This window comes from Homarus americanus, unplaced genomic scaffold, assembly GCF_018991925.1.
Source record: "Homarus americanus isolate GMGI-L3 unplaced genomic scaffold, GMGI_Hamer_2.0 scaffold39155, whole genome shotgun sequence".
Classification (NCBI taxonomy): Eukaryota; Metazoa; Arthropoda; class Malacostraca; order Decapoda; family Nephropidae; genus Homarus; species Homarus americanus.
Genome location: NW_024737042.1, coordinates 6,273,163 through 6,294,967, shown reverse-complemented (window position 1 = coordinate 6,294,967; position 21,805 = coordinate 6,273,163). Strand labels below are relative to the sequence as shown.

Below are 21,805 nucleotides of genomic sequence, written 5' to 3'. Positions count from 1 at the left end.
CAGCACCAGAGTGTGTGTGTGTGTGTGTGTGTGTGTGTGTGTGTGTGTGTGTGTGTTCCCGCTGGTTGGAATAGGGTGTGTGTGTGAGTAAAATAACAGGAAAACAAGCGCTTATATTAGTGAAAGTGAGTTTCATAGGCCTCACTACCTGTTAAGAGGCACATTAGACTTGAAGGTAAAGATTACCCCCAACCCTCACACACACACACACTATTTCTCTCCTCACATACTTCTTATTTCGTCTTACTAATATGCCAGTAACATTCTGCTGCACGATGTTATATGTCGTTAATAACACTTATCCCGGCTTACACGTCCTAAGCTTAGTAATGTACAGGTTAACTAATGGGAGTGTAGACTAAAACGGCCGTGTTTAGTGGATGGACAATGGCGCGTCGTGTTTTCCCGAAGTTGATGCTAAACATGTTATTATACTGTCGTGTAAAACATGAGATAACAGAGCTATTAATAACCACTGACGCACAAAAGCTAAAAATATTATCTAGTAGTGAGTTAAGTATTCAGGTCACAGTCAAAACTACCATCTATACATATTGAATATTACAGCACCAGTACGACGATTGACAGCTGACTCGATAGCTGGGTGAGGTGAGGAGGGCGACCCAGCTGCAGCGTGTTGGTCGCTGAGGTTAGATTATGTTACGATTCGTCTTAGTTACACTCAACCTTGTTCAGGATCGTCAGTACTGCAGGTAGAGTGAATCCGCGGCATCGACCTATGATTGTGTTCTGACCTTCTGTCTTGATTTATTTAAGAAGTAAAAAAGATGGTGCCACAAGTCTTCAATGATAGATTCAATGGCATATGAAATTGGCAGAGTGTGTGTGGGGGGTGAGGGTATGGTGAGGTGGTACTGCATGAGCTGGTGTAAATATGGTGTGTGTAGTGTAGTGAGGGGTTGTAGTATAGTGGGAGGTGGTGTAGTATGGTAAAGTGTAGCTTGGTGAGAAGTGGTGCACGATGAGGAACAGATCTACAGGAGGTACTGACCTGGGGGTGGTCCTGTGCGGTGGGCGGGCGAGAGGAAGCGGTCTCTGGCTCGTTGCTGTGGGCGCGTGTCGGCAGCTCCTTCCCTCCTTCACTCTCTGTTAACACACACAACACTCTGGTTACCACGGACTACACTACACTGTACACACACAGCACCGTATATACAATACTACTAATAAAAACATTTTAAGAAACAAATAAAATATATTTGATGCTTCCTGCCAAGGGAAGTATTTCTCATATAATTATGCCGGTAAACACTAAGAAACAGTGAGCCGAAAAGATTACCAGCATCATATTTATTATAGTATAGTGTACACAACTAGGTAAGCCTCCTACAGTGTCCTGACTTTAGTTGCATCTGAAATGTGGCTGGTAATGTTATGCCTCTGTAAAATAACAAATACATAAATTAGAAGCTGTTATACACAACACGTAATGTACATTTGTGCCACAGTTGTTATACACGCCGGAGTCCCTAGAGGATGGTGATGTATGGCCCAGGTGTGTGGTCTACCTGAGGCACTGACATCACGGTGGCACCTGAACAAGTAAAGTTTGATGTGTGAAGACAAGACCTGACACCAGTAGTCCCAGAATAACCTAGGAGGACCGGGAGAAGGCGTGAGAGTGCATCAACATGTGGGTGAGGGCGGGCAGTGGGTGGGTAGTTAGGTAGGAAGGTAGCCAGGCAAGGCAGTAAGGTGCGAGGAACACAAATTGTACCAGCGGGAAGCCACACCAACCTGTCCACCCCAGCCATCCTAACCTCCATCTCACAGTCATTCCCACACACACACAAACACACCGTTTTACTGCTGCGATTCCGACTTAAATAATCAACCTCTGTTTAGTGGATAGGTAAGGTGGGTGGTTTACTCGGTGTGGCAGATGTGAATGGAAGTTTTGGAACAAGGAGCTAGTAGTAGTATAACAGTGGTTGTGGTGGTAGGTGAGGATAGAGGGAAGGAGGAGTGGGAGGGTACAAAAGCGGTGGTGATGACCTCTGAATACCAATACCCAGACGACACAAGTCAACCCTTACCCGCACTATTACGGCGCTCTCCTCCCCGTACCATCACTATTACGGCGCTTCCTCTCTGTACCATCACTATTATGGTGCTCTCCCTGTACCATCACTATTATGGTGCTCTCCCCCCTGTACCATCACTATTACGGCGCTCTCTCCCCTGTACCATCACTATTACGGCGCTCTCCTGCCGAACCATTACTATTATGGTGCTCTCCTCCCTGCACCATCACTATTACGGTGCCCTCCGCACCATCACTATTACGGTGCTCTCCTCCTGCACCATCACTATTACGGTGTCTCCTCCCGCACCATCACTATTACGGCGCTCTCCTCCCTGTACCATCACTATTACGGCGCTCTCCTGCCTGAACCATCACTATTATGGTGCTCTCCCCGCACCATCACTATTATGGCGCCTCCCTGCACCATCACTATTACGGCGCTTCTCCCTCCACCATCACTATTATGGTGCTCTCTCTGTACCATCACTATTATGGTGCTCTCCTCCTGTACCATCACTATTACGGCGCTCTCCTGCCTGAACCACCCACTATGGGTGCTTCCTCCCTGCACCATCACTATTATGGCGCTCTCCCCTGTACCATCACTATTACGGCGCTCTCCTCCCGTACCATTACTATTATGGTGCTCTCTCTCTGTACCATCACTATTATGGTGCTCTCCTGCCTGCATCATCGCTATTATGGTGCTCTCCTCATGTACCTTCACTATTATGGTGCTCTCCCCCTGTACCATCACTATTACGGCGCTCTCCTCCTGCACCATCACTATTACGGTGCTCTCCTCCCTGCACCATCACTATTACGGCGCTCTCCTCTCGCACCATCATTATTACGGCGCTCTCCTCCCTGCACCATCACTATTATGGCGTTCTCCTTGTACCATCACTATTATGACGTTCTCCTCCTTGTACCATCACTATTACGGTGTTTCCTCCCTGCACCATCACTATTATGGCGCTCTCTCCCTGCACCATCATTATTACGGCGCTCTCCCTGCACCATCACTATTATGGCGCCTCCCGCACCATCATTATTACGGCGCTCTCCTGTACCATCACTATTATGGCGCCTCTCCCTGCACCATCACTATTATGGCGCTCTCCTCCCTGCACCATCATTATTACGGCGCTCTCCTCCCTGCACCATCACTATTATGGCGCTTCCTCCCGCACCATCATTATTACGGCGCTCTCTCCCTGCACCATCACTATTATGGCGCTCTCCTCCTGCACCATCACTATTATGGCGCTTCCTCCTGCACCATCATTATTACGGCGCCTCCTCCCTGCACCATCACTATTATGGCGCTCTCTCCTGCACCATCATTATTACGGCGCTCTCTCCCGCACCATCACTATTACGGCGCTTCCTCCCTGCACCATCACTATTATGACGTTCTCCTCCTTGTACCATCACTATTATGACGTTCTCCTTGTACCATCACTATTATGGCGCTTCTCCCCTCACCATCATTATTACGGCGCTCTCCCTGTACCATCACTATTATGACGTTCTCCTTGTACCATCACTATTATGACGTTCTCCTCCTTGTACCATCACTATTACGGTGCTCTCCTCCCTGCACCATCACTATTATGGCGCTCTCCTCCCTGCACCATCATTATTACGGCGCTCCTGTACCATCACTATTACGGTGCTCTCCTCCCTGCACCATCACTATTATCGCGCTCTCTCCCTGCACCATCATTATTACGGCGCTCTCCCGTACCATCACTATTACGGCGCTTCCTCCCGCACCATCATTATTACGGCGCTCTCCCGTACCATCACTATTACGGCTCTCCTCCCTGCACCATCATTATTACGGTGCTCTCTCCCTGCACCATCACTATTATGGCGCTCTCCTCCCTGCACCATCATTATTACGGCGCCTCCCTGTACCATCACTATTACGGTGCTCTCTCCTGCACCATCACTATTATCGCGCCTCCCCGCACCATCATTATTACGGCGCTCTCCCTGTACCATCACTATTACGGCGCTTTCCTCCCTGCACCATCATTATTACGGCGCTCTCCTGTACCATCACTATTACGGCGCTCTCCTCCCTGCACCATCATTATTACGGTGCTCTCCTCCCCTGCACCATCACTATTATCGCGCCTCCTCCCCTGCACCATCATTATTACGGCGCTCTCCCTGCACCATCACTATTATCGCGCGCCTCCTCCCTGCACCATAACGACGCTCACTCTTTTAATCAATGAATGACGCGGGAGAGACGGTTCTTGCAGCTGAATAAATTTGCATATATACGTGCTGTGTGTGTACCAGTGGCCACACACACACACACACACACATACAGATCGATATATAGATAGATAGATTGATAGGTAGATAGATAAACTTTTCGATATCTATTATCTATTCAGTAAAATCATCGTACAACAGCCTGAGAGAGAGAGAGAGAGAGAGAGAGAGAGAGAGAGAGAGAGAGAGAGAGAGAGAGAGAGAGAGAGAGAGAGAGAGAGAGAGAGAGAGAGCTATACTGCACGTCGTCCGGCAGGTAAACTTACAACACAATGGTAAATAATATGTCGATTCAACTAAAGATTAGCTCATGATTGTTAAAAAAAAAGCTTTATTATAGGTGATTTTTTCTTATTCTTTATTCATTTATTTGGTTTTGGTTTTATTGAAGATGGTATGAGGTTTATATTTTCATATTTATTTTATTTTTATTTTAGGCGTTGGGATAGTGAGACGGGCGTGTGAAGGGTGTTGCCTGTCGTCTGAGAACCAAACTGGCGAAATTTGTGGGTGGAGGTGGAGGGGCAGGTGGTGGGTCAAGGTAGGGGCAGAGGCGTGTGAGACAATCAACCTAGACATCAAAACAAAGGGGGTTGTCTTTGTCTTGTAGTTTATCGGAATGTCTGATGATTGGTCGAGAAAGATTTACGAAATTTTGTGAAGTAATTGACATGATTTGATTGTGTGTGTGTGTGTGTGTGTGTGTGTGTGTGTGTGTGTGTGTGTGTGTGTGTGTGTGTGTGTGTGTGTGTGTGTGTTATAGAAGTTAATTTGCTTCATAATCTAAACAGTCATTGTTAAACAGTTCAATTACTTAACAGAAAATAAACAACAATCACACAACAAAACAACAATCGCGCACAAGAAAAAACAATCACGCACAAGAAAAACAACAACAATCACTCAACAAAACAACAATCGCGCACTGATTTTTACGAAATTATTTTAGTGAGGCACGTTAAGATGAGACAACTGGTGGCTGAGAGGAGCTGGGAGTAAGGTGGAGTGTTGGGGTAGGGTGGAGGTGATGGGGTGGGGTGGGGGTGGAGGTGTTGAGGGGGGTGGGTGGTGCGTGTGTTGGGAGTGGGTGGTGCGAGTTGGGTGGAGGTGAGCTGGGAGCAGGGTGGAGTGTGTTGGGAATAGGGTGGAGTGTGTTGGGGTGGGGTGTGCTGGGAGTAGGGTGGTGCGTGTTGGAAGTTGGGTGGAGGTGAGCTGGGAGCAGGGTGGAGGTGTGTTGGGGGTGGGGTGTGCTGGGAGTAGGGTGGGTGTGTTGGGAGTTGGGTGGAGGTGTGAGCTGGGAGCAGGGTGGAGTGTGTTGGGAGTAGGGTGGAGTGTGTTGGGGTGGGGTGTGCTGGGAGTAGGGTGGTGCGTGTTGGGAGTTGGGTGGAGGTGAGCTGGGAGCAGGGTGGAGGTGTTGGGGTGGGGTGCTGGGAGTAGGGTGGTGCGTGTTGGGAGTTGGGTGGAGTGTGAGCTGGGAGCAGGGTGGAGGTGCTGGGAGTAGGGTGGAGTGTGTTGGGGGTGGGTGTGCTGGGAGTAGGGTGGTGCGTGTTGGGAGTTGGGTGGAGTGGAGCTGGGAGCAGGGTGGAGTGTGTTGGGAGTAGGGTGGAGGTGTTGGTGGGGTGCTGGGAGTGGTGGTGTGTGTTGGGAGTAGGGTGGAGGTGAGCTGGGATGGGTGGAGTGAGCTGGGAGTTGGGTGGAGTGTAAACACCGCCTCACCTCCTCACATGTAAACACCGCCTCACTCTCCTCACATGTAAACACCGCCTCACTCTCCTCACATGTAAACACCGCCTCACTCTCCTCCCATGTAAACACTGCCTCACTCTCCTCACATGTAAACACCGCCTCACTCTCCTCACATGTAAACACCGCCTCTCTCCTCACCATGTAAACACCGCCTCACCTCCCTCACATGTACACTGCCTCACTCTCCTCACATGTAAACACCGCCCACTCTCCTCATTCGCTTTAGGCAGGATACCACCTTTTTGTCTAGGCAGTGAAGTAAATAAATTAAACGTGAGTACAATAAAAAGTATAATGATTATGACATGACACACGACACATGACGCTTGAACACGACACATGACGCATGACACAACTCAACACGCCAGGGTGAAATTACCTGTAAGTTTATTCAAATTTGTCGAGTTGTTGTGGTACAAGTGTGATTATTGTGAAGAAATGTTGTGTATGATTAAATATATATGTGTACTACAATGACACATACACACAAAAATACATAAATGAGACATACTCTGTACATACAGGTGTAAGTACATTGAACAAAAGACAAATACATTTACAGTACGCATAAATACCAAATTACAATAGATATATAGATACATACACAGGTAAATATCATGTATAGTTAGTAAGACTTACCCTCCATATACCAGGGCTGCCACACCTTGGGCGAGGGACGGTCTCTCTCAGGCACCACTACCGCCATGCTCGTCATATCTCTCATGCTACACTTCTCACACACACTTAAAACGGATCGCCAACGGCAATACACTTCACGATATAAAACTCAGCCCCCAAAAATCCAAAGTGTTTTTTGGAATGTTGGTCACAGTCCGATTCACGTCACGCGGGAGTCGCAACTGCTTGTTCAGATCAAGTCAGGTCACTAAGGTTATAAGCACAAGTCTCAGTAAGACACTGGAGGAGCGACACAGTACACCCTCACTAGACGGCTGTCATGCAACTTGTGTTCTCATCAATGAAGAAGTTCTTGTCGGAGTAGCTGGGTAATGCCGGTGTGGACACTTTTATCCCAGGTATCGTTCACTAACTCATATACTGAGGACGATGTTGGTAATACCGTGGTACAACTCTCGTGTATTTGATTTTAAACGATTTGTTACTTTTATAAAGTGCTTTATATATTGGTTTTAAAACATATCTTCTTAGAAAATCAATATAACTTACATAATTTCACAGTGAATTTAATTATTGTTCCGGCTACACTATATATTAAGAAAAATTATACGATACATTGTGAAAATCCATCCATGTTCAGCCTCTCAGAAAAATAGTTGTGATTGGTGCGGCGCGTAAACTTCCAGCCAATCAGAAGTAGAGTCATGCTAGCCTCTCACGGGGGTCTGTCGAGTCGTTCATGGTATGTGAGGAATGCAGAGTTCGTTTGTACGGTCGCTCTTGGGAAAACCTTCATTATAACCGAGTAGAGGAATGTGGTCCGGCGGAGGCATTTAAAAACGTCAACTATCCTTCCATCAGGGACACATACACACACATTCTTCCCTCAACCGCAGGCAAACATGGCTCTTAGATCAGCGAGCGTTACGAGGCAGACTTGTCCATCAGAACACGTTATTGCATAAATTTTGTGAAGGAAGCCTAAATACCTTCACATAACAGTATGGACGTTTACGTATATACAGTGGCCGCGGGTGACGTACACGCCTCGGGACGAACACACGCCGCGGATGACGTACACAACCGCGGGTGACGTACACACGCTGGCACGCACACGCCGCGGTGACTGCACATGCCGCGGGTGACATGTACACGTCCGCACTGTATTGTCAACAATGGGTGTTGGTTGAGTGTGACAGCCGGAGTCAGTATATGTATATAAACAATATCGTCACGTTGTAATCATAACGTTAAGGCGTTGACGATAAATATTGTTAAGTGTGATGAAATAAATAAACTCACTTGTGGTTAGTAACATGTTAGTAGTAACTTATGAAGAAGTGTAGCGTGTAGAGGAAACAGTAGCGAGTATTACAGGTGTGTGATGATGAACAAAGTCAGTGGAGGCATCTTACCCCAGCTGACGTAATGTTATTCTCGTTGCATTGTTTACCTTCAAGTGTGGACAGCAGTGACGCGTGCTGATAGATATAGATATATTTAGTAAAATTCTTAAGAGGTTCACATTGATTCAATATGCACAACATACTGTAGACAGTGCGAGTATAGGTATACAAACAGTATACATAAACAGTGTAGGTATACAAACAGTATACATAAACAGTGTAGGTATACAAACAGTATACATAAACAGTGTAGGTATACAAACAGTATACATAAACAATGAGATACAAACAGTATACATAAACAGTGTAGGTATACAAACGGTATACATAAACAGTGTAGGTATACAAAACATATACATAAACAGTGTAGGTATACAAACAGTATACATAAACAGTGTAGGTATACAAACAGTATACATAAACAATGTAGGTATACAAACAGTATACATAAACAGTGTAGGTATACAAACAGTATACATAAACAGTGTAGGTATACAAACAGTATACATAAACAATGTAGGTATACAAACAGTATACATAAACAGTGTAGGTAACAAACAGTATACATAAACAGTGTAGGTATACAAACAGTATACATAAACAGTGAAGGTATACAAACAGTATACATAAACAGTGTAGGTATACAAACAGTATACATAAACAGTGTAGGTATACAAACAGTATACATAAACAGTGTAGGTATACAAACGTATACATAAACAGTGTAGGTATACAAACAGTATACATAAACAGTGAAGGTATACAAACAGTATACATAAACAGTGTAGGTATACAAACAGTATACAAACAGTGGTATACAAACAGTATACATAAACAGTGTAGGTACACAAACAGTAGGGTGGTGGATATATTTACACAGGTAATAATGGATGAATTATACTTGTGGTGTTCCGGTATAACGTGTACTGTATACTTAGAGGTGTTGAGGGTCGCTGCCGCACCTAAATACTGTGTGTGTGTGTGAGGGGCCAGGAGCCGGGGTAGTATGAGTGGCGGGTCACGTGGGTTACAGCGAGGTTAGGTTGCACTTAGTTCTGGTCGGAGGAGGTTAGTCGGTCTGTCAGGCTGATGTGGCACGTGGTATGACATTCGCTAGGCCAGAGAGGTGCTTGCGGGCTGGGAAAGGGCCAGGTAGGGCTAATGTAGGCGTGGGGGGTCTAAAAGGGGCTGGAGGGGTGCTCGACAGAGCTGGGGAGATGATGGGGAAATGGGGAAGAGAAAAATGGGGGTCTGGAAAGGCTAGGAGGGTTGGGGATGAGCCAAGGGAGCTGGTGAGGGCTGGTCAACACAATGGCCGGGGTAGAGGGGTGTAGGCGTCTCCAGGTGAATGTGGGGCAACATTTAACGGTTATCATAGAGGGGAACCTGTGGGTCTGACCAATACTTGTGCATGTGAAACCTCCGTGGGACACCTGTACGGGACACCTGTATTTTGTGGCCAACACGTTTATGTGATACCTGCATGTGGAGGTGTAAGAACGTACCTAAATGGCTTAACTATCAGGTCCAAATTACGCTGAGACTCTACCTTAACTAGTTAATTCACTCATCGTCACCAGCTACTAAGATTAAGGAATATATATTGAATGTCTTTTGTTAAGGTAGAGTCTTAGTTTAGTTTTGATGCCATATTTTTGACGTTATTTTTTGTGCTTTAACTTGAATTATTTTATTTGATATGGGCAGGTGAAGGTATGGCCGGGTGATGTTCCCCTAGTGTGTATATATGCTACATGGTGTCCCCCTAGTGTAGCGTAGTGTGTGAGGTTCTCTGGGTATCATCACGGCCTTGACCACACGAGTCTTGCTACTCCTTCCAGACTGAGGCCAATTATACATACAAAAGGCCTTGGTTCATTCTACTGCGGTTCTTCCCTCCCTCCTCTCCCTCCTTCTCCTCTTCCCCTGTCCTCTCCCTCCCTCCCCGCCCCTTTCCCTCTCCCTCCCTCCTCCTTGGTAATGTTGCTTAACTCCTCCCTCCTCCTCCTCCTTCGCTTCTTCTTCTTGCTGTTACTGTTCCCTCTCCCTACTCCTCCTCTTCTTCCTGGTACTTCTCCTCTTCTTTCCCCTCTCTTCTTTCTGTTAATGAGCCTTCTTCTTCTTCTTCTTCTTCTTAACTGTCCGCTGTTCCTCAAGGTCCAGGCATTCATCTTTACCCCTCCATAAATGGTAATGGTTTAGCCCTTGAGTACGATGATTTAACCCTTAGGTAAGATAAGTTAATCCCTTAGTACTAAACGATTTAACCCCTTGAGTATGATGATTTACCCTTGAGTACTAAACGATTTAACCCCTTGAGTATGATGATTTACCCTTGAGAACTAAACGATTTAACCCTCTGAGTATGATGATTTAACCCCTTGAGTACTAAACGATTTAACCCTCTGAGTATGATGATTTACCCCAGGTACGATGACCTAATATGAGTCGATATAGTTGGTTATGAGACTTTATCCTTAATTAACCGCGTTAAGTTTCTTTATCCACGAAAACAAACCACAGTAAGATTAGCCGCCCTACCATATTTCACATGATAATTAAACACCTTAACGCTACCTGGGAGAGGTTAGGTTAGGGTTTGTTTTATTAGGTTAGGTTTGGTTAGATTAACGTTTGGGTGGTTAATCTTAGGTGAAATAAGCTGGGGGCTAATCTTCAAGTGACTTAAAGTTAATTACTAGCATTTTGTCCGTAACATTATATTAAAGTAAATGCCAACACGAGCATTGAACAGCGTCTGGCATTTAGGTCCATCTAACCGGTGATTCCATTTGTATTTTATTTTTTACATTATGAGTGTTTGGAAACCTGGAGGAAGGACATGTTGTTGTGGTGGTGGTGAGGGACTGTAGCGTGATGAACAACATGCCTGACATAACTGTGTGGAGCCGTGTGGGTCAGAGGTACGTCATGCGAAAATGTCATTGTGTCTCATTTGTTGGTCACACACACCAGGTAATTACTCCTCACTCTCTCTCCCTTCTGCTGGGGATGGCAATGAAGTATATCTCACAGCAGGTAGGGAACAACATACAGCACTGCGTCCCGGTGGTCCTGCAACAGCGTAAGTGGTCTTGTGGTCTGTGTTAGTGGTGCTCGGTGGAGGGAGGTAGGGAGAGAGGTGTGTCCGGTGTGGGAGGAAGGTAGGGAGAGAGGGTGTGTCTCACTGAGGAAGGGAGGTAGGGAGAGAGGGTGTGTCTCACTGAGGAAGGGAGGTAAGGTTGGCAGGTCTGGTGCTGGTCTGTGAAATTTAAACACCTTAACAAGAAACAAAAAACTGACGTCAAACTAAAAGACAAAAGGTTTAGTTAGCTGAGAAAATATTTATTATGAAGATGAATTAAATGAACTTTTCAACGAGATAAATAAACGTTAACTGTTATTAAAAAAACGTTCAAATTTAGCCGACTGGAAAACGTTATTGGAAAGGAAAACATTAACTAAAAATAAGAAAAAGAAGTTAAATATATGTCAGAAGAACGTGAGAGGATTAAGGTGTACAAGACAAGAACTACTGTGTGAATAGAGACTTGGTTTTGCTGTGTCATAAAGGCGCCAAAACAACACACAAATATCCGTCTCGGGGATTATAAAACAACACTTGGTCATCAGGGCGTCATTAAACCGCTCTTAACAAAAAAATAAACACTCCCCACAAGAGTTAAACATACACTAGTAAGGTCAGGAAGGTCGGAGGGTGGGAGAGGAAGGGTTAAGTTATGTGGTTAAACCTTAGGAGTTTACTGGTGGTAGAGAGAGTGGCTGACCCCTCCTTCTCCTCCTAGTGACGTTACCTGGCGCGTTACTATTTCCTTAATCAGATGTGTTATAATGCCTAAAGACGTTGTAATGATGTTACTTTTGTGTGTTACCTTTTTATGTAGTGTCAGAGTGTTACTTACGTGTGTGTTACTTGTTTATGTAGTGTTAGGTGGTACTTATGTGTTATTATTTGTTTAAGTAGTGTCAGGGTGTTACTAAGTGTGTTACTTCTTTATGTAGTGTCAGAGTGTAACTAAATCGTGAGTTACGGTGTTACTTGTGTGTGTGTTACTTGTTTATGACGTGTCTTAGGTGTTACTGGTCTGTCATTAACATTGCTACTCAAAAGTCAGAGTATTACTGGGCCGTGACATTTAGTGTTAATTAAGTGTTACCTGATCACTAAGAAACACCGAGGTGTGTCGGTAGCTGCTCATGGTATTCCCGACAGACTGACAGACTGCCCCCCTCGCGCCCTGGGGTTAAAAGTCGACGAAACTAACCGCAGTTCAGTCTGGCGAATAGTGCGGATAAACCAAGCAAGACACCGCAGCCGCACGTGTGAGTGAGTGAAAGCGCTTGCGACCATCACACCTCCCCACCGCATTTTCACTCTCTAACTCACAATATTAATCACGGAGAGGTTTTTGGTTGTGTGTTGAAGTAAAGGAAGAAAAATACAGACATGTCCATCAGAGAAGTAATATACTGGGCTATGTATATCTGTTAAAGCGCCATCTTGAGGTCCTGGGAGGGGCGGGGTGGTGGGGAGAGAGACGGGGTAGGGGATGGGGTGGGTGCAATGTGAATAATTTGAATAAAAGTTGATTCTCACTCTGTCTGTCTGTCTGTCTGTCTGTCTGACTCTGTTTCATCTGATGTACTGTACAGCACCTATGATTTTGTTGAATATCTATCTTTAGACTATCTATCTATCTAACTGTGTGTCTGTCTAACTATCTATCTATCTAACTGTGTGTCTGTCTAACTATCTATCTATCTATATGTTGGAGGTCTTTCAGCTGCCAGGGTTGTTAAGCGTCGTTCACCATGTCGTAATTTTAATGTTGTTTCTTGTCTTTTGCAGTACAGTGGATGTAGAGCCGGCGATGGACCCACCTACAGTAAGCGTTTATATACATTACTTACATTCAGTGTCTATGTATATTGTTTGTATACCTACACTATCTATACATGCTGAAACAATGTAATGTATACAAGCTGAATATAAGGTACAGCCACTCCTACACACAACGTCCTGGGCCAAGATGTTCCCAGGATTATACAGTAAGCGGAATATTTTTACTTTAATTTATTTTTTATTCATCATTTCGCCATTTGTCAGGTTACTATATAGTCGATCGGGCGGTTGGTCTGTTCGTTGATATGACCTTTATTGCTCAGTGTTAATAAAGGCGAAAACTGGACAATACTCAAAGGCTAACACCCTCTTAAAGTGTCTCGGGCAGGACTCGAACCCACGACTTACTGGTGAGAGATACGGACGTTACCGCTGTACCACCAACACCCCTTTAACATGTATAAGGTCAGGCCTCACTGTCTCACTTAAGGAATAAAATTAACTTTGAAATGTCAGCAATATTACATCTCCATCCTGGCTTACCATCTTCCTCAGTGTCTCAAGTCTGTAAAATTGAAATTGAAATCGTAAGAATTGATTTAGCTCGAATAATACAGATACAGGATGAAGAAAACAATATTATTAATACGGTTGAACCTTCTCGAGTGGTGCAGCTCTCTTGAACAACACCTGGTATATACTGTACATTAATGTCGAGGTCAGTGATAATATAGTTTAGTACAGAATGCCAGAGTCCAGATTTCAGTAGCGGTAGAGGTGCTGACACGAGGTAATCAATTCACAAGTGTGCTGTTTTATCTCACTGAATAAAGACATAAATTTCGTGTGTTCCTTATATTTAGAGCTGTTTTATACGTGTTGAGGAGAAGGGTGGGGAGGGGGGTAGTAGGGGAGGTGGAATGGAGGAGGGTGTCCGCTAACTTTACTAAAATGTTTAAGACTTGTCGTTTACATAGTTTCAACACGACAGAGTGCACTTCAGTCGTGGTGGTAGGGGAGGGATTGATTGACGGGGGTTGGGGGTGGAAGAGGGGAGGAGTGGGTAGGGGATGAGAGAGGGAAGGGAGGATATGAGTAGGAAGGGAGGAGGTGGGGAAGTGCACGGGAAGGGGATTGGGAACTCAGGAGTTGAGGATTGCGAGGAGGAGGTTTTGAGTGTTGAGGAAGAGAGGTGGGGAAGAGTGTGGAGGTTGTTGGGATTAGATGAAGGTATTTAGGCAGGGGAGGAGGGGGGAGTTGTTGTAGCAGGGGAAAGAAGGAGGAGGTGACAGGAGGGACGGGATGGAAGGAAAGAGGCAAGGGAAGAGGGTTGGCAGAGGAAGGGAGGGACGGAGGCAAAGAAAAGAGAAGGGAGGGAGGGAGGGAGGAGGGAGGGAGGCAGGCAGGCAAGGAAGGGAGAGGGAGGAGGCAAGGAAGGGAGGGACAGGCAAAGAAAGAAGGGAGGGGAGGGAGGGAGGGAGGAGGGAGGCAGGCAAGGAAGGGAGGACAGGGGCAGGAAGCATCAAGACAACATTACTGTGTGGTCCAGCAGGTGTGGGGTGTCGTGTATACGGTGTGGCGGCGACAGGGGCAGAGGCTGGACACGCCACCCTCAGATTACCACTCCGAGGTTTTAAATATTCAGTCACTTCTATTAAAGCTCCCGAAGGCGTCGCTCTGTGCTATTTGTGAAATGTCACGATATGAGGGTGAAACTGTGTGAAGGAATGTTACTGACAACACACCTGTAATATATTTTTCCATGGACACACACAAATTGGGTAAAAGAGTTAAGTGTCGTGTTTACGTGGTGTTAAGAAACGTGATGGTGATAGTTGTGGTGGTTGGTGGTGATAGTGGTTGAGGTGGTGTAGCGCATTTTTCCCAGCTGGAAAAGATTCCTCGCCCCTCCTGAAAAGTTACAGCTGATTGGCTGTTGCAAACCTGTCCGATTTTGTCCTGAAGTAATGATGACAAATGAGTTTATTCATAATCGTTAGGATGACCGTTTCTGACGAGAGAGATATTTAGCTAAATTATATAAAGATACTTACATACAGGTGCAGGAAATATGACTTGGAACAACTTCATATTTTCCCCCTCTGCTGACGGTCGTAATATTTCAATGTGATTCTGATATTTTAAAATGTTGTTTTTGCATAATGTAGTTTTACTGATACGTAATTTGTCTTAGTATGACTTTTGTGGGTAAAAATAAGTATATATTAAATGCATCCTCCGAAAGCGTAAATTTGTTACCGGAGTTTAACAGTTAATTCATAGTGTAAGATTTCTGATAAACTTCCTTTTGCTTATGTTTGAAATAATGAATGTATGTATCTTTATATAATTTAGCTAAATATCTCTCTCGTTAGAAACGGTCATCCCAACAATTATGAATAGACTAATTAAATACATCAACTTCAGGAACAATCAATAGACAACAGTCAATAATCAGCAGCATCTTTCTCAGCTGAGAAAAAACGCACTAGTTGTGGTGGTTATATTCATTCTTGTCAAACTGAATAAATCATGGTGTGTTAAGCCAATTGGGGATCACCTGAAGATTAGTGGTTGTAGTTCCTAGTAACACAGAACTATACATTTTTGGTTCAGTTTTTTTTTTCAAATTTGACTTAAAACAATAAGTATTTTACACATGTTTTACAAAATTTGCTGAAAAGAACCAAAGGTATTTTACATGTCTCTCTCTCTCTCTCATTACCTTGAATTGAAAAAAAATATATATGTATAGAAGAAACTCAGTCATCTAACATTTAACAGAGGTCATTTACACACACACACACACACAGACATACACACACACACACACACACACACACACACACACACACACACACACACACAGATCTGAGTCATATAGGTTTCTTTCCACCCGATGTTGTCAACACCAGAGAGGTCAAGCTGCCTTCGTCCACGTTCTGGATTATCTCTGCATTTATCTGTTGTTTTAATTCTCGTTTCTCCTGCTGCAGCCTCGAGGGACAGGTCACGGTGACATGTGACCAGAGGATCGAATATCTTGATATAAAAGAAGGCTCGCCGTCCCCTTGTCCAGAATCTACAAGCATTGACGTCCACACGGGCTTTGTTAGTTGTGTTGGGGTCCGGTACTACTACTACTAATACTGTTGATACTACTACTACTACTACTACTTTTTTTTATTGTTTATTTTTATATTTTTTTTAGTGGCCTCCAGCCTCCCCCAAGAGCCATACCTTCGCCACCATTTTATTACCTCAACATTAAATATACTACTACTACTACTACTTTTTTTATTGTTTTTTTAAATTTTTTAGTAGCCTCCCAATAGCCACACCTTACCATTTATTTACCTTAATATTAAATATACTACTACTACTACTACTTTTTTTTATTGTTTATTTTTATATTTTTTTTAGTGGCCTCCAGCCTCCCCCAAGAGCCATACCTTCGCCACCATTTTATTACCTCAACATTAAATACCCTAATACATAAGTAGCTATCCTTGCTGTGTTGAGTTAGTTGAGCCGCAGATCTATGCGGCATTCAATGACTGTTGCCTCATATTATTAGTCAATATTTGCTACCATTGTCGGCTTTGGGACCGAAGATTTCGTTCCCCTGAGGCAGAGCAATGCAGACCTAAACAGAGAGGAGGACAGTCGACATCTCAACCAGGCTGTAACATAACTTCTGGGCTGCTGCTTCTGTTCGGATATCACCTCTGCGAGTCTGGCATAGAAACATCTTGCACTTGGTCCAATCCCACCAGAGGCTGTGAATACCAGAGGAGTGAAGCTGCCTTTATCAACATTCAGAATTCTCTCCCCATATGCCCTGATCTTGTCATTCTCGTTCCTCCTGTGTGCAGCATCGAGAGCTAGGTTACAGTGACATGCGACCATGGGATCGAAAATCCTTATGTCAAAGAAGGCTCGCTGTCCCCCGTCCAGAATCCTCGCGCACTAACGTCTACACGGGCTTCGTTGGATGTGTTTGAAGTCCTGTGACGGAGGTTCTCACCGTCCAATGGAAGGAGGGGCGGTTCCTCCATGACGTCGTGGCAGATTTACTTCAGTAAATTTGCTGTGATATCCCTTACTTCGTCATGCCTCATGCATGCGAAGCCCCCTTTCTTGCACACCATGGCGTGGGTCAATGTCATAAGATGAGCCACACACGCATTGGGAGGGCAAACCTTCTACTGGCCTACCGTACCTTAGAGCAATGTCATCTGTAAATTCTTGTTTATTAAGGATGAAACCTTTTGCTCTTATCGGTAATGTTTTTAGCCAGTTCCAGGCGCCCACCTTCTGCGCTATAACTGTTTCTTTTTTTAAGTTCTCTGACACTTGCAGCATCAGTTGCTACAGTTTATCACTTTGGGTGTGCTGTCGATCTGTCGTAATGGAACGTCGAATCTACTACTACTACTACTAATAATAATAATAACAATAACAATAACAGAGGTCAGATCTCCTTCATACACATTTCTTTTTGTACTCGGCTTAAAAAGGTTGAGCATGTATAAGCAAGGCGATCTGTAGAGATGATCACAGCTGCCAGAGGCTTGTTGTGTGTGTGTGTGTGTGTGTGTGTGTGTGTGTGTGTGTGTTTACCCTCACAGGGCGTGGAGAGATCAGAGTAGATGTCACAGGGCCTGAATAAGTCAGGGTAGACGTCACAGGGCCCGAAGAAGTCGGGGTAGACGTCACAGGACATGAAGAGGTCAGGGTAGACGTCAAAGGACATGAAGAGGTCAGGGTAGACGTCAAAGGACATGAAGAAGTCAGGGTAGACGTCAAAGGACATGTAGAGGTCAGGGTAGACGTCAAAGGACATGAAGAAGTCAGGGTAGACGTCAAAAGACATGTAGAGGTCAGGGTAGACGCCACAGGATATGCAGAGGTCAGTATAGGGAATGTTGAGAGTTGGTTGGTCGTGTGGCCGGGTCGTCGGTTGGTCGTGTGACCGGGTGGTTGGTTGGTCGTGTGGCCGGGTCGTCGTGTGGCCGGGTCGTCAGTTGGCCAGGTTGTCGATTGGTCGTGTGTCCGGGTCGTCGGTGGGTCGTGTGGCCGGGTCGTCGGTTGATCGTATGGCTGGGTCGTCGGTTGGTTGCACGGCCGGGTCGTCGGGTGGTCGTGTGGCCTGGTCCTCTTGTGGTCGTGTTGTCGGTTGGTCGGGCCGAACAACAACAAAGTGCTGTAGGAGGATCAAATATGCATTTGTGTTCGGCGGGTTTAGCGGATATGCTAAAAGCACCGCCGGCGACCAGCTGTAAATGTTGTACCTGTGAGTGAGGGAGCACATGCACGGCCTGTACGTGTGTGTGTGTGTGTGTGTGTGTGTGCGTGTCTGCAGGTGTTTGTGTGTGCATGTGTGTTTTCTGTGTCTGTTTCTCTGCATGTACGTTCATGAATTGAGGAATGGTACATACAGTATAATGGTGAATGCGTGTCTACTGAACACCATTAATTAGTCACCTGGCCAATAGTTAATAACACCTCGTCAGTGTCGCCCCCCAGCCTCTTGTACGATACAGTACTGACGGTCAGGCTGGGCGGAGCCTCGGTGACGCCTCCAAGTATTTCCGGCTCGTAACTCTGGTTCAGGATCTGCCCTCATGAAAATGTAAACAACGCCTCAAACCTTGATGAAATACTCCTGTAACGTTGTTATGTTTGTATGTTGTGTATTTGTGCTGCCAGAGATGTGTTTAATAAAAAGACGCCACAACACACTACTGAGGTAAAATAGCGTTTTACTGTTATAAAGGAGTGTGTGGGGGAGTTGATCCAGTTGATGGTGCAGCAGGCCAGTAAATCTCTCCACCCGCCGGCTGCCTCACCACCACCACCTTGAACTGAACACAAGGTGTGGCAGGTGCGTGGTCGGTACTCACATGTGTACAGTACTGTGACTCATGCTCGCCCCCTGGCGTCAAGGTGGTGGTCAGCGGCGGTGACCAGTTTGGTGAAGAATTTTCTCTTGGTGTTGTGAGAGTTGATGTGGCCTTGAGATAATTTTTTAAGTGTTAAGCATATAATTACGTCATCCATGTTGCTTCCGACCTCCTTATACTGAATGTCAGGTCAAAGGTCAACGGAAGTGCGTATTCTCTTGTCTCCACATTTAGGATTCATATCTATACGAGATTTTCACAGCTGCCTGACCTTCAGTTGGTTTCTTGGTGTTTATTGGGTAGAGGAAGTAATATATCGCAGTCCTGGAAATAAGGTACAGAGAAGGACAATGTTTGCCTCTTAATATATTGACTTATATTACCACTAGACTTTGGGAAGAACGTGAAAGACAGAGGCGGGGTAGAAGGAGGAGAGGTAAACTAAGAACAACGAACAGGGATAGAACCGAGGAAGAGGAGGAGGATAGGTAAGGGCCGCCTAGATGGAGGAGGATTGTGTAGAGGATTGAGAACAGTGTGTGACAGACCCACCACGAGAGGGAAACAAGAAGAACAAGACATGACTCAGGATAGTTTTAGTTAAGTGAGCTTCACCAACCCTGTCACACCAGTTTATTTAAAGCTCTTCAACACCTTGTTCCTCCACAAGAACACGACAGCAATAGTTCCTGAACATCTGTGATATTACCCTCTCTCTCTCTCTCTCTCTCTCTCTCTCTCTCTCTCTCTCTCTCTCTCTCTCTCTCTCTCATATCAGTCATCACCGTAGACATGGCCCATCACCCGGGGGAATGTTTGGGAAGGTCACATTGTGTTACGTTTTGTCATGATTTTGTCGACGCCTCTCAAGGTTTCTGTCACGGCCCAGACACCCCCCAAGTATCTCACCTGACGATGTGTGTGTGTGTGTGTGTGTGTGTGTGTGTGTGTGTGTGTGTTCATTGGAAGAAAACAAGAGTTGTAACCCAACTTAATTTCTAAAGTAACTTAACACACTCAAATGTAACTTAACACACTCAAATGTAACTTAACACACTCAAAATTAACTTAACACACTCAAAAATAACTTAGCACACAAAAGTAACTTAACACACATAAAAGTAATTTAACACACCCAAAAGTAACTCAACTCACTCAAAGTAACTTAATGCACAAAAGTAACTTAGCACACATAAAAGTAATTTAACACACCTAAAAGAAACTTAACGCACTCAAATGTAACTTAACACACCCAAAAGTATCTTAACACACCCAAAAGTAACTTAACACACACACGAAAGAAACTTAACACACCCAAAAGTAACTTAACACACCCAAAAGTAACTTAGCACACCCAAAAGTAACTTAACACAATACGCACAAAAGTAACTTAACACACACAAAAGTAACTTAACACACCCAAAAGTAACTTAGCACACCCAAAAGTAACTTAACAAAAGTAACTTAACACACAAAGGTAACTTAACACCCAAAAGTAACTTAACACAAAAGGTAACTTAACACACACAAAAGTAACTTAACACACACAAAAGTAACTTAACACACACAAAAGTAACTTAACACACCCAAAAGTAACTTAGCACACCCAAAAGTAACTTAACACACACAAAAGTAACTTAGCACACCCAAAAGTAACTTAACACACACAAAAGTAACTTAACACACACAAAAGTAACTTAACACACCCAAAAGTAACTTAGCACACCCAAAAGTAACTTAGCACACCCAAAAGTAACTTAACACACACAAAAGTAACTTAACACACCCAAAAGTAACTTAACACACCCAAAAGTAACTTAGCACACCCAAAAGTAACTTAACACACACAAAAGTAACTTAACACACACAAAAGTAACTTAACACACCCAAAAGTAACTTAGCACACCCAAAAGTAACTTAACACACCCAAAGGTAACTTAACACACACACGAAAGTAACTTAACACACCCAATAGTAACTTAGGATCTGGCGCGGTTGAGAGAGAGAGAGAGAGAGAGAGAGAGAGAGAGAGAGAGAGAGAGAGAGAGAGAGAGAGAGAGAGAGAGAGAGACTGTATTATGTACCAAACTAATAAACTAATATTATAACATCAATACACAAACACACTGCCGTCAGATACTTTCAAAATTGCATCACACGAGCGAGCATTATGCAGTTCACCACTAAAACATACAACACGGACAAAGGGGTTTTATTATTGTGGTTTTTTTTTTCTGGTCACTGAACAAACTGTTTATAAACCGCTCTCGATGGAAATAGGCTTTGGAAACGAAGCTTGATACTCACTCACTCACATAGTGTAGTATGGAGAGTTTAAACCACTATGATTGCGTACGCCATCGTGTGTGTGTGTGTGTGTACTACCAAGAGGTTTATCCGTTCATAAACTCGTAATACCCGACCCCTGTACAGCACTATGAGGCTTTCATTCATACCCACCTTCTCATACCCCTTTAGGCGGCTTGTGATTCCGTAGTCACTTAACGGCATTTGAAGTGTTAATGTTAGTCAGGTAGATAATGAACTAGACGTGTACCTGCAGGTGTTTTGGGGAGAGGCTCATTAATAAGGTAGAGGATTGACTTAATGTGTAGTTATATGTAGAATATATATTTGTGCGTGTGTATTTTTTCCACCTTGTTAGTCTCTAGCTTGTCTGTGTGAATACCGGGTCTTGTGTTGTGTCCGTGTACTGTATCTTGTGTAAGTTTTAGTGGTTACTTCTCTCGTCTCTTTCTCTTGTTTGTCATGTTATAATGCTAAATTAACGGTGTTTGTGGGACTAACATGCTTAAATAAGGCTCCACATCACTAGTTTTAGTTCTATTACTTACTGCTGTACTCGTCCCATGTCTTGTGGCTTTAAGCAGGAGCTCTCACTGTC

General features: G+C 44.5%; 1 protein-coding gene across 1 annotated transcript in view; it reads right to left on the bottom strand.

The window, feature by feature from the left end:
• Nucleotides 1-1,058, bottom strand: part of LOC121872632 (extensin-like) — a 66,694-nt gene extending 65,636 nt beyond the window's left edge. The window contains exon 1 of the mRNA XM_042375549.1: nt 1,013-1,058. The gene's annotated coding sequence lies outside the window, so the exon portion shown is untranslated. The remainder of the gene's footprint in view (nt 1-1,012) is intronic.
• Between the last annotated feature and the right edge of the window lie 20,747 nt (nt 1,059-21,805).